This window comes from Danio aesculapii, chromosome 5 (assembly GCF_903798145.1).
Source record: "Danio aesculapii chromosome 5, fDanAes4.1, whole genome shotgun sequence".
Taxonomy (NCBI): domain Eukaryota; kingdom Metazoa; phylum Chordata; class Actinopteri; order Cypriniformes; family Danionidae; genus Danio; species Danio aesculapii.
The window spans coordinates 73,657,728-73,669,884 of record NC_079439.1 but is presented as its reverse complement, the minus strand read 5'-3'; the positions used below and the strand labels follow the sequence as shown (position 1 = coordinate 73,669,884).

At 33.7% G+C, this 12,157-nt stretch overlaps 1 protein-coding gene across 2 annotated transcripts in view; it reads left to right on the top strand.

Annotated features, from left to right (window-relative positions):
• Positions 1-314: 314 nt before the first annotated feature.
• The window catches only part of ak1 (adenylate kinase 1), a 23,467-nt gene continuing 11,624 nt past the window's right edge, over positions 315-12,157 (top strand). Inside the window, exons 1-2 of one of the 2 annotated variants that reach the window (XM_056458876.1) lie at positions 323-424; positions 7,422-7,525. The gene's annotated coding sequence lies outside the window, so the exon portion shown is untranslated. Of the gene's footprint in view, positions 425-7,421; positions 7,526-12,157 lie in introns of both variants that reach the window. The other variant, XM_056458875.1, reaches the window with a different exon arrangement.

Here is a 12,157-nt window from a genome sequence, read left to right as displayed (position 1 = left end):
GGAAAATGAAGATATTTATGATGAAAATAAACAAACTGTGGTGATATTTTCTCTATCAGTCTACTTAAATGTTTTAAATAATGACAGTGCATGTACAATTTACCTAATAAATGTTAATATTAGAAATTAAAAAGATGTTTAAGATGAAAATAAGCATGAATCCACATTAAATTATTATTTATTTTTCTTCCAGTGCAGAGAGAATGAGCCAATGGTGAGGCAGCTTTCTCTTGCATTCCTGCAGTCCCTCCCAGCAGCGCTCCGTCTTCTCTTCCCAGAGTGCCGTGCGGTGCGTCAGCCGGAGCCTCAGTGCTCTATATAAAGCGGTGGTGGGCAGAGGAGGGCAGCCGTGCAGCGGGTCACGCAGACTGAGAGGAGCCGGACACACACTTCAGCGGACACACACCCCCACACTGACAGAGAGGTCAGTACAGAGACGGGAAGTGCAGTAATACAGGAGGAAATCAGATTATTCTATGAGTGTGTGTGTGTGTGCGTGCATTAGAGTGTGTGTGCATGCATGAGTATGTGTGTGCGTACATGAGTGTGAGTTAAGCTCTTTAAGGTCTTGCTGTGCTTACTCAAGGAGGAGATTTGGTATTTTTGCTGCATGAGAAGCGCAGTGCGTTTTGACAGCTGTGATGTCAGTGACGTCCCTCAGAGCATCTCTCACACTGTACAGATCTGAGGAATAAACACCGATCTATATTGTAAACACGGCCTCGTTTACGTCACAGCTCTCCTCTTAAAGGGACAGCGCCGCCGTCGCTACGGAAACAGGAGAATGCGGCTCTCTCTGAGTCTTTGATGTGAATGGGAATGGCTTCGGCTTAAAGGGATAGTTCACACAAATATTTAAACGTACTCGCTATTTACTCACCCTCTAGTGGTTTAAACCTTTATGAGTTTCTGTTGAACACAAAATAAGATATTTTGAAGAATGCTGAAAACCTGTAACCATTCACTTCCACGTTTATATTCCCTAACATGGAAGTCAATGGTTACAGGTTTTAGCTTTCTTCAAAATATCTCATTATTATAGAAAGTCATGCAGGTTTGGAACAAGAATGTTGGAGATCAGGATGTATAATAATAATAAGAAATAAGAAATATATCTGCAAGCCGCAATTACTGCAGTGTTTTAAGGCTGTGAGCTCATTTGTCAATTAGGAAGTCTGTAACTACTTTAATTAATGGCGAAAAATATTATTTATATGCATTATATATTTATATTATTTAATACTAGCTATAGTGAACTGCTATTGAAAATAGCTTTAGTCACTTTTTTAAATTTTAGAGTCATCTACAGTGGGGGAAGAACACATTTTTTGTACATTTGGCAACCCACATTTTGTAAATGACCCTGTTATAGCTGTTTAAAGGTAAATGTTAACTGTGACTTTGGACCACAAAAGCAGTCTTAAGTGTCAATATTATGTGGAAATTGAGATTTATGCATGATCTGAACATAAATAAATCATCTTTAGATCTGTTTATGTATGATTTTTCAGGACAGTATTTGAGTCTTTGATGTGAATGAGAATGGCTTCGGCTTAAAGGGATAGTTCGCACAAATATTTAAATGTACTCACTATTTACTCACCATTAAGTGCTTAGAAACATTTATGAGTTTCTGTTGAACACAAAAGAAGATATTTTGAAGAATGCTGAAAACCTGTAACCATTGACTTCCACATTTATATTCCCTAACATGGAAGCCAATGGTTACAGGTTTCAGCTTTCTACAAAATATCTTATTATTAAAGAAAGTCATGCAGGTTTGGAACAAGTAAATGTTGGAGATCAGGATGTATAATAATAATAATAAATAATAAGAAATATATCTGCAAGCCGCAATTACTGCAGTGTTTTAAGGCTGCGAGCTCATTTGTCAATTAGGAAGTCTGTAACTACTTTAATTAATGGCGAAAAATATTATTTATATGCATTATATATTTATATTATTTAATACTAGCTATAGTGAACTGCTATTGAAAATAGCATTAGTCACTTTTTTAAATTTTAGAGTCATCTATAGGGAAGAACACATTGAATATTTATGAATTGTAGGCTTTTTTGTACATTTGGCAACCCACATTTGGTAAAGGACCCTGTTATAGCTATTTAAAGGTAATGTTAACTGTGGCTTTGGACTACAAAAGCAGTCATAGGTGTCAATATTATGTGGAAATTGAGATTTATGCATGATCTGAACCTAAATAAATCATCTTTAGATCTGTTTATGTATGGTTTGTCAGGACAGTATTTGACTGAGAATCTAAAAATTAAACCAAAATCACGTTTTGAGTTGTTCAAATGAAGTTCTCAGCATTGCATATTAGAGTCTTGAGATATTTACAGTAGCATATTTACTAAATATCTTAATGAACATGATCTCTACTTAATATCCTAATAATTTTTTGGAATAAATTAAAAAATATATATAATTCTGACCCATAATATGTATTTTTGGCTATTGATAAATATATAAGACTGCTTTTGTGCTCACAATTATTGATTTAGGCAGTTCAAAGACTACCAGAACGCTTGTTTTATTGAGGTTTGCAATAGTCAAAATAGTGATAAATTGTGTTTGTAATAATTGTAATAATCAAATAATTATAAGGCATGGGATAGGTCAGACCCTGGCCACTCTCCACATGGTGCCGGTCATCAGGGAACATCTTATTTTAGCAGGGGTCATTTGGTTGTGGATCTGTATGGTCAGGGTGGAGGTTTCCCTGTATCAGTGTCAGTCTGCAGCACCAGTACACACCGTTCAACATACGCCGCTTTAAAACACACGCAGCCCCTGCTAAATCCTGACCACTGATTTATGAGGTCATTCCACGTGAAACTGAAGTCTGAAGAGCTTCATTCCTAAAAATAAGACTTCCATGCTCAAGTATGGCTTGAAATGACAGAAGACAGTGTAACCGGCAGTATAGATATTTTATATTCAGTACACAGATATTTTTGCCATGATTTACAACTTAGTAATATGCATTTTTATATGCATAGTATGCTCTTTTGTTTGCTGAATTCAATATAAGTTTATTTCTATAGCTCTTTTCACAATATTTACTGTTATAACTATTATTATTCTATATTTTTGAGTCCTTGTGCAATAACAGTTCATATTTTAGATGTGTCTTAAAAGTTTTCTTCTTTGCATCACAATTTTTTTTTCTTTAATTAATTTTATTTTAATTAATATTAATTTATTTAATTAATTTTGAATTTTCATGAAGATGATGATGTAATTGCAATGATTTAAATAACTTCTGGATAATTATTTGCTATTATTAAACTAAGAAATGCACATTTCAATGGTGTCATCTGAACTGAAATATGCGCATCACAATATTGAGGATTTATTTATTTATTTATTTTTATCGAGGGACATCTTGTGATTAAATAATTTCAGGATAATTATTTACTACTATAAAGGAATGAACAGTTTTATGGCGTCACTGACATCTGAGCTGAAATCCTGAAATACACACAGAACAGATGAAGCTTTGGTTTCTGCCTGAAGGAGCAGCTGTTTGCCCAGAGAAGCGTCTCATATTTACAGCAGCTTTTAATAGCAAACTTTACACTCCTCAAGCTGCATTTGTGCCTCCTCGTCTCAAACGCTGTCTAGTAACCAAAAACTAACCAATGCATTACATAAGACGAGCCCTTACAAAACCCTCTAACCTTTAATACATCGATAGGCTGAGCGGACATTACGGTTCAGAAAATATTGCAGTCATTTAAAATCTTAACCTTAGAGGGAAACTGTATTATTTGCATTTCTTTTTAAGGCTGTGTAAACATTGCAAGTAGATTTAAAGCACAATAAAGTCACAATAACTTAAACATTTGCGATTTGGAGGTTAATTGTGCAATATATCATTATTAGATGAAAACAATACAGTGTTTGATTGATTAATCCTTTAATTTGAACACTGTTTAACTCCCCAGTAAATCATAAATCACTGTTTATTAAGGGGTTTAAACCCAGTTGTGTGTCAGCAGTGTGTGAATATCTCCAGCCTCTAATGCTGAACGTTAATTAATTGTGTTTATTATAATCAGACTTGATGAATGAAACACTTTGATTGACATTCTCCTTTGTACGTGTCATCATAGGGGGAAGGCCCCGCCCACTAGTGCTCATCTCTCCATCTCATTAGCATAAACAGCAGCCCTGAGTGAGAAGCAGCCGTCTGTCCATTAGCCATTAGAGTGTTTGAGCTGGTGAAGATAACGTCAGCATAGACTAAGAGGATTATAGATGTGGAGTTTTAGATGAACAGCAACAGGAGCGACATAGACTGACAGAAGCATGAAGCACACATGCACACCTGACCAGCACTGACAACACACACAGTGCTGTCATTATGCTGACGCACAGCCGTCTATAGCTCCGCCCTCTTCTTAAAAGCGCACAATCTCATTTGAATTTAAAGCGACAGTCACCAAAACGCCTAAAAGGGTCAGTTTCAAAGAGTTAGAAAACATTATCTGTGTGCTATTTACAGCTCAAGCTTCACTACACACTCTAGAGACAGCAGAGACGCATTTTACTGCTTGTAAATATGGGCGGAATAGGACATAGAAATGTTGACGCCTTGTTGATTCTGTAGTCATCTTGGCTGCTTTGCTTCTGCTAAAATACCACAGTAATTGTGTTGCCTTGACAAAGTGGTTTTGCATCTGATAAAACTTCCTCATTTCTGAAAGGAAACATGACCAGACGTGCGTCTTCAGCTCAGCTGTGTGTCATTCAGCCAGATATACAGAGTCTCTTCTATATATAAAGATAGTTATATAGCCAAATAATTAAATGATAAGCACAATAATAATAATATTCAAAGTCACTCATTTAAATGCTAAGCTCTCAAGCTCCAGCTTTGTATATTTAAAAACTTTTCATTTATCTGTTTTGTATTTTTATGTAATTTATGCATGCTCTTGGCCAATGCTTCAAAATATAGATATCTGTGTGTGTGTGTGTGTGTGTGTGTTTGTGTGTGTGTACAGGATTTGTGCAGCAGTTTCTGCAAAATAAAGCAGATTTTTGTATTAAGGTGATAAATACCGTAGATAATTTTCTTTTATATGCGAGCGATTCCATGCAAATGTCAACCTTGCCATGAAAAAAATTAGGTTTTCGCCAAAATAGCAAAACCGTTTCTGTGTTTTTTGTGTAGGCTTGTATTTTACAGTGCTTTAAAAATACTCAAAGATGTCTCTGTCGGTGTTTCAAACAATTATATTTGATTTACCAAAGTCACACAAGTGGCAATTTCACATCTATAACAGAGAGATGTCACATCCATAACGAAGCTTTTCCCTCATAAATGCAAAAATGTCAAATCAAATAAAATCAGTAATGTTTGTTCTGTAGTGATCCAACAATTCTCCTTTAGCATCGCTTCTTTTGTGTTGTGCAGTTTAATTCACAGAATTTCTACAGAGTATGTTGTATACTGCAAACTCGCAGACTTTTTTTGGTCACATCAATAACGCATGTTTATTTCCCTCATTTAAAATATAAAAATGTTTCCCGATTGATATTCTTCTGCTCCCACAGCTCTGTGGCTAGTTGTTTTGATAAATATAAAGAGATGTTTCATTATAATGTTAACATAGACTTCCTCTGTCAATTTATGTTTTGAGATTTTACTGCAAATGTCGTCACATCCATAACGCTGGAATTGCTCATATATGAACATATATATATGTATATGTGCGTGTATGTATATGTATGTATATATATATATATATATATATATATATATATATATATATGTATGTATATGTATATGTGTATGTATGTATATACAGTTGAAGTCAGAATTATTAGCCCCCTTTGCATTTTTTTTTCTTTTTTATATATTTCCTGATATATATATATATATATAAATTATATGTGGAATTCCAGTGTAAAGCAAATATTGAAAAATAAAATAATTTATTTATTTTCATGATAATAAACAGTCCAGCCACTCAAATAAAGACAGTTCAGCATCCTGCTTATTAAACAAGAAGAATTATTGGGACATGGATCATAGTGTTTCCCCACATTCTGTGCTGTAGTTTACACAACCATACTCCACAAATGTTACACACATGACATAAACGCAAGCAAAGTTATTAAAAGACACTTGATGTCTGCAAAAATAAGAAATGAGCTTTTGAATGCAGTAAATCCTTGGCTGTGTTTACTTCATGGGCACTATTACTCAGCTCTATAGTCAAATACAGTAGAATGCAGTGCTCAGCATAAATGAGTACACTTCTCACCGATCTCTCTTTTACATTCATATATACAGTAATATATACATTAGATTAGTCAGTACTGAAGCCAAAACTGATGAACTAATCCAACAAAAAACTGAAGTTCAAGGTGCAAAAATTATACTTAAATTGAGACGTTGGAGTTTGGTTGCCATACCTGACGAATAAATGTCAGTATTTGATGTCAATATGACATTGGTTCAAGATGTTGGCTTGATGTTGGATTTTGGTCACTTTCTAACACAACCTAAAATCAACCAAATATCAACATCATGTAATGTTGTTATTGGACATCAAAATAATTTTGTCCTTAGATGCTGGCTATACTTGAATTTTGGTCACCTGACATCTCAACCTAAATCTAACCTAATAATAACGTCTTATGACGTTGTGTGCTGGGCAATAACTAAATGCACTACAGAATGTTACGTTTACACACATCCGCAAATTACATGTAAATACATTAGCTTTTTACAGCATTAAGCTGCGTTCTTTTCTCCCCATAGACTTCCATTCATAGGCACGCGTATGCGTCAGACCAGAAACGCAAGCTCATGCGACAAGTTTTGCAGTTCCTTGCGCTGCAAAGTTCAAGCTTGGAGAACTCTGACCTGCAAAATCGTATCACGTGACTGCGTAAGACCAATCGAAGATCAAAACATGACCTCTCTGTACAGAAATTTAAATTATGGAGCGATCGCTCGCTTTTTAAATGTCTACTAATCTTGTTTAATCCCGCCCCTTTTCACAGCGCCGTACTACAGAATTTTGCAAGCTCGAACTCCAGTGTGACCACAGCATAATACTCACTACTCTTGAGTACTTTTGAAAGGTCTACTTTTTACTCATACTGAGTAATGTTTACAACAGGTACTTTTACTCTACTCGCACTTCGTTTTTAGTCAAGTAATGGTAGTTTTACTTGAGTATGATTTTTCAGTACTCTTTCCACCACTGGTGTTTAACAGTCTCACATACAACATACTCAAGGTCACAGTTAATGATCCAACAGTCTCTGATAATAATACAAGACAGTGTGCTGTAAATATTGATCCTCCTTACTGTACTGTGTATAATGTAGTGCACAGACCAGCAGGACCAGTCTCTAAAAGCACATCATTTGCATGCAGGTCACATGACCATCTGCGCCGTCACAAGTAAAGAGGGATCTGTTTACACTTGTCATACAGAGGCAGAAAGAATATTTGAGTCCCGCAGCAGAGCTCAGCCCACAGTAAGACACACTCTTTATTATCTGTTTATCTGTGTGTGTGTTTTAGTGCTCTTTAGTCTTTATGCTTTCAGAAGTGCGTTGAGTCTCAGTCAGTGTTGTGTGTGAGGGTGTGGGTGTGTGTCGACAGACCGACTGTCAGTAAACTCAGTTGAGATCATGCACAGATACTGGGCTGCAGTCTTAAAGTGACACTACGCTCTTTATTTGCATTTTTTGGGAAATAGTCTAATTTTAAAGCTCCAGTAAAGTTAAACTGGTGAGTTTTACCGTTGTTGAAACCATTTGTTCATGCACTTTTTAGCTTAGCTTAGCATACATAATTGAATCGGATTAGACCATTAGCATTTCTCTAAAAAATGTAAATAATTAAACAAAAGTTTGGATAATTTCCCTATTTAAAGCTTCACGTTTCTAAAGTCACATTGTGTGCTAAGATTGACGAAAAATGAAAAGTTGATATTTCCTGTGATTATATGGCTGAGCTACACTCACCGGCCACTTTATTAGGTACACCTTACTAGTACTGTGTTGGACCCCTTTTGCCTTCTGAACTGCCTTAATCCTTCATGGCAGAGATTCAACAAGCTACTGGAAATATTCCTCAGAGATTTTGCTCCATATTGACATGATAGCATCACGCAGTTGCTGCAGATTTGTCGGCTGCACATCCATGATTCCAACCTCCCGTTCCACCACATCCCAAAAGTGCTCTATTGGATTGAGCTCTGGTGACTGTGGAGGCCATTTGAGTACAGTGAACTCATTGTCATGTTCAAGAAACCAGTCTGAGATGATTGGCGCTTTATGACATGCTGCGTTATCCTGCTGGAAGTAGCCATCAGAAGATGGAGACACTGTACTCATAAAGGGATGGACATGGTCAGCAACAATACTCAGGTAGGCTGTGGCGTTGACACCATGCTCAATTGGTGCTAATGGACCCAAAGTGTGCCAAGAAAATGCAGTGCATGAAAATAGTCCCCAGCTAGGTATCTTCAAGCGTTGATCATATTGACGGAAGTTTTCAGGCATTGCGTAGTCATTGCATTGCTATAGCTATGGTACAGCAGTAAAACTCCTTGATTATTACGCCAGAAATGAGAGCATAGTTCCTGTCTTATCTAACTAACAGTTGACAAATAACAACTTTTCATTATCCGTCTGTCGATGCAACTACAAAAAAGTCGAGCTTTAAATAGGAAAATTATCTAAACTATTTGCTCATTTTTTGAGCGCGATGCTAACGGTCTAATCCGATTCAATGATCTATGCTAAGCTAAGCTAAAAGTGTTTGCAGAGATCAGCTGAATGGATTATAAAATGGTAAAAACTCAACTGTTTAACTGTAGTGGTGGAACAAATTGAGCATCATTTCTAAAAAAGTAGGTTACACTTATATAAAGTAGCTACAATTATATCAACACAGGCTCATTGGAAAATTAGTTGAGAGCAAACTGATATTTTACACATGACGACAAGACGAAAAACGTTAATAGGCACATAAATGTACACAGCGCCCTCTGGTGGATTTACGAGAAATGGCACTTATATGTAGTAACGTATTTGATATTGTCAGAAATGTACATGGCGCCCTCTGGTGGATTTGTAAAAACAAAACTGCAAGGAAAGGTTTTTATCGGTTATTGAAATATAGCCCTAGCCACATATTTCCAGTGAGCCAGGGTTGAGTTATATGTATAAACACATGCGACACTTACTTCAGTTTCGAGGCCAGAAATACCTCCGCTGCAATAACTGCTGCTATTAATAATTGTAAGTAGAGAAACGTTTGAGTTGCAGTCAGCTTTGTGCTGCTCTGGAGCATCAGTCAGTCAGTGGTTCCTCTTCAGGGTTTGTGTTGAGGTGTGTGTGACCTGTCTGTGTTTTAGCATATACTTCATTTACACTTAACACACAATGCAAAAAATGTTCTTTCTCAGCACTTGTGTTTGCCACTACAAATATCTTAATATTTTTAAAACATTGGTCACACTGTATTTTAAGGTAAAATTCTTGCTATTAACAAACTATTAACTAAGACTTTTGCCTTAATAAGCAACTAATTAGCTGGTTGTTATTGAGGTAGAGGTTGGGTTTATGTATTGGTTTGTATTAGTGTAGGTTATGCAGAATATGTGCTTTATAAGTACTAAAAAACAGACAATATATTAATAATAGGCATGTAATAAGCCACTAAATAATAGGGAGATTTGGTATTTAAACTAAAGTGTTACCAAAACGTTATTGAGAAGCAAAATTAACTAATATATTTTATATTTATTTTTTTTTAACAAGGCAACAAAACAATGACTTAGAGAATGTATGTAAAGGGGTCATTTCACAGTGGTAAATGGTTTTGGTTTGTTTAAAGAATAAATTTAATTTATTTGTATTGTTTTGCCCCAGAAAACAATACTTTATTTGTCTTGCGTTAATATTTGATTTGTTTAGTTGAAAAAAAGATAGTTGTACTACATTGAAAATAAATAAATACATAAATATTTGGTAACACTTTATTTTGATGGTCTATTTGAGTATTAGTAGACTGTCTGCTTAATATCTGTTGATTCTGCTCCTTCAATAAACATTTAACTGACTACAAGAAACTTTACAAGTACATGTCAACTTACACGAACCCTAACCTAACAGTCTCAGAATCAGAATCAGTTTTATTGCCAAATGTGCTTCACACACACAAGGAATTTGTTTTGGCTAAAGAAGCTTCCAGTGTACATAAAGTGACAAGTGACAACACAAAATAAATTAATATGAAAAAAATAAAAAAAGAATAAAAATAAATAAATAATAATAATAAAAATAAATAATAATAATAAAAATAATAAAAATAAATAATAATAATAATAACAATAAATAATAATAATAATAATAATAATAATAATAAAATAATAATAAATAATAATAAATAAAAATAATAAAAATAAATAATAATAATAATAAAAATTAATAATAATAATAATAATAAAAATAAATAATAATAATAATAAAAATAAATAATAATAATAATAAAAATAAATAATAATAATAATAAAAATAAATAATAATAATAATAATAATAAAAATAAATAATAATAATAATAAAAATAAATAATAATAATAATAAAAATAAATAATAATAATAATAAAAATAAATAATAATAATGAAAATAAATAATAATAATAAAAATAAATAATAATAATGATAATAAAAAAATAAATAATAATAATGATAATAAAAATAAATAGTAATAATAAAAATAAATAATAATAATAAAAATAAATAATAATAATATTAATAATAATAATAATAAAAATAATAATAATAATAATAATAATAATAATAATAATAACAATAATAATAATAATAAAAATAATAAAATAATAATAATAATAATAATAATAATAATAATAATAATAAATAATAATAAGTTGGATGTTGAATTGTGTGTACAGATTGTTATAAATATACAGGTTATAAGGTGCTGTGTACAAATACGAATGGAGAAGGTATTGCATTGTATATTGATATAAGGTGCTGTGTACAAGTGCGTATGAGAAAGTATTGCACATATTTATTGCACAGTAGGGGAATATTTAACTGTTCATAAGGTAGACAGCCTGAGGAAAGAAACTTTTCCTGTGTCTGGCTGTTTTTGTGCTTGGTGCTCTGAAGCGCCGACCAGACGGTAACAGTTCGAACAGGTAGTGTGCTGGGTGTGAGGTGTCCATCGATGTTGTAGTGTAATTACAATCCATTCAGTTAAATAGACTTAAGAATTAATTTAGTTGTTCAAGCGTGAAACGAGATGAAAGACCGCTGTAACTACTAGTTGCAACAGGCTAGTGCAGAAATTCCATTGAAAATACTGGGGTAAAATAAACAGTCGTATTTTAAAGACATGGAGGGGGGAAATGGAATATAATGCAGTGCTTCTTTTCCAATCTGAGACCCACTTCATATCGTATATCTAACAGGCAGTGAAGATCGCTGATTTATAAAGAAATTAGATCTTAAATGTGACACTTTTGTAATGGAAAGACCCTTGGGCTGCCTGGCTGAAAATAGCCCATTTCTAGTTATTATATTTTCAATATTGAGGTAAACTATCTGCTGGTGCTTTCAGTATAGATATAAATGTCATGCAAGATTATCAGACTCACATTATAATAGTGTGTTCGCGGGGTCTTAAAAAGTATTAAAAGTTAATAAATCAATTATGAGAAAACGAAGGCCCTTACAAGGTATTAAAAAGTCTGAATTGTGTTTTTACAAGGTCTTAAATTTTGTCCAAGCATTGTCCAAAGTGTTTGACTCCAAAAAAGCCTAATTATTTTTCTCCTAATATTAACAACAGTGTGCTTAATCCAGGTGATTGGTTCGGCTGCGTAAAACATGCTGGATAAGTTGGCGGTTCATTCCACTGTGGCGACCCCGGATTAATAAAGGGACTAAGTCGAAAAGAAAATGATTAATATATTATAATATATAATATAATGCCTTACCTAGGGGGATTGTTTTTTGGATTAAGACAAATTGAATTAAACAGGTCATAATAATTTCAATTAATCCAATATAAAAACATACTTTGAATTAAAGACACAGTATTTTCAGTGCACCTCCTGGAGAATCTGCTG